Genomic DNA, 2,446 nt, shown 5'->3' with positions numbered 1-2,446 from the left:
AAACAGACACTTTCCCAGCACACCCGCAGAAAGTATGTTGGATGGAGAGAAGCATATTATGGCAGTTCAGCTTCTTACTGGCTGAGAGACTTTGGACTACTTAATTATTCTCTGTCTCAGTTTTCTTATCTAAATAATAATAATACTGATTGTACAGAGAGTTGTTTGTTATCTGAGTAAATACATATAAAGTACTTATTACAATGCCTGACAATGATAAATGTGCTATAATCCTTGCCATTAATTGTTATTACTGGAAAATAAGAGAGTGTGCATAGTATGAGAGTATTGAAAAAGCTAAAAGAGAGTCCTCCCATCAAGAAGGCATTGACACAAACTTCAGGACTCCTACTAGGGAATGTTTCCAGATCCACAAATAAAAGATCTTGTTCTGGGATAGTCCAACCTCTCACCTTTATGAAGTTATTGCAGGATATATAATTCCGCTTTTATCTCTTTTTCTGAACTATACCTCTACTTGTGGTCCCAGTGCTTAAAAGTGAGGTGTACTAAATTATCAGGGGAAGGTGTATCCTCAAGTTTCTGGAGTATGACACACCTGTCAAATGATAATCTGGGCCCAGAAATTTCTCAGTTCTGCCAAAGGCTGGTCATGTAAGTCAACTTTCATGGTGTTTCTTCTTCCCACCCTCTAGTTATTCCTTCAAATCATTTCTTGATAGTGTGGTGACTTTAGGATTCAGTCTCTTTGTAAGCTTCTCTTGGCCATAATTTTAAGAGAAAAAAATCTGTTCTATACCCCATACCAAAGTAAATGCAGGACAATATGGGAAAGCCCTTCAATCAGGAAGCCAAATTTGTGGTAGAATAAAGAAGTCAAAAGGGGAGGAAGCGTTCAGGCAGCCTGGTCATAAGGTTTCACCACATCTGGGGCTGTTACTGGAAGAGTACTGAGAAGTTGTTAGAGATGAGGGAACTTGAGTCAGGGCAAGCAGGGTCCTTGGCATATGTGATGGAAAAGAATTTCAGCACATGCCAGTCAGAGACACAGAAAGAGAGTTTTTTTTTTTTTTTTTTTTTTTTTTTTAAGAAAGCAGACACATATTCAAGGGAGAATGAGGGATATGTCAAGGGAGAGACACCTTTTGGAGTAAAGAAAGGAGTATACGTTGAAGAGAGAGTGAGACCATCTCAAGAGTGAGAGGAACTTTTGGGATTCTCCAGTTCTTCTTTTAAAGGAAACTTGGTGAGGTGTAGATATGAGAGTGTGTGGGAATGACATCAGTCTGGTGATCACAAGATGGTTTATGGTGGTCTGACCATTCTCAGGATTCTGATGTGGTCTCCATTGTCTGATCAGTAACTCATGCTGGAAAATTCCCTAAATTATAGTTTATTTGTGTTATGGGGGTAACTTAAGAACAGACTGATCACACTGAGAAGCCCAAATTTGGGAGTCTTTATTAAGCCACTGACTGACTGTCACACAATGCCCCAAAAATAGCTACTGGGAGAACAGCCCTGACCATAGGGTTGAAAGGGTTTTTATACCATGTCAGTACATCGATCATAAGCATCTGTTGCTATGATTTAAAATTATAAACTAACATCATGGGAACTGAAATCATTAGCAGAGGGGGAAGTGGTTCAAAATGACCTTATTTAGGTATAAACTAAAGAATGGTTACTAACATCTAAACAATTGATGTTAACATGGTACATTGTTTAGGGACCTAGGAATCAAAAAGAGAACAATTTTCATTATACAAGAATTGCCATTTCATCATTTTGTATTGCCAAACATGTCATGCTAAGCCAACTGTTGATGGGTACAGAGGCGGGGTGTTCCCATGGGAGAAGCGTTTCCTATATGACATGGTAAAATGGAGTCTGTTTAGTCATTGCCCATGTAGCCTGACCTATAACATTTCCATGGAGTCAAATGTCAACCCATCACACTTTGCTCAATTATTTATTGCTTAAGCTAATTAATAGTGTACAAGATAATTTTCATAAATAGGTGAAGTTATGTAAACTTTAAGATTTACAGATTTCCCAGAAATTTAGGAGTAACAGACTGGAAAAAGCATGTGGAACTTTAAAATTATATTTCCTTGTCCTTCCTTTATGTCTACTTTTTTCTTTTTTTTTTTTTAATTTTATTTCTTCTATCTTGATGAAAAGGAAGCACACAAGTTCCAGGAAGGAAAGAGGAGAAAGACTTCTCTCTACCAATCCACATATGCAATTCCAGGTTTTCTGGGTGGAATTGCTCCAAACACAGGGCTTGAGCCAACTGAGCAACCCCAAGAGCTCCTGGGGAGCAAGAAATCTGGAGGAATTTATGATAAGCAGAAATTCTGATTTGCTTTTGTAACAAACACTAAGCAATATTTCAGCATTTCAGAACAACCTCCCCCAGTACCCATAAAAAACCCATGAGGTCTGAAGAGGAAGGAAATGCCTTTGGATTTTCGTCACATGT

Source organism: Sciurus vulgaris (genome assembly GCF_902686455.1).
Source record: "Sciurus vulgaris genome assembly, chromosome: X".
Lineage (NCBI taxonomy): Eukaryota > Metazoa > Chordata > Mammalia > Rodentia > Sciuridae > Sciurus > Sciurus vulgaris.
Note: the sequence above shows the minus strand (reverse complement) of the source record.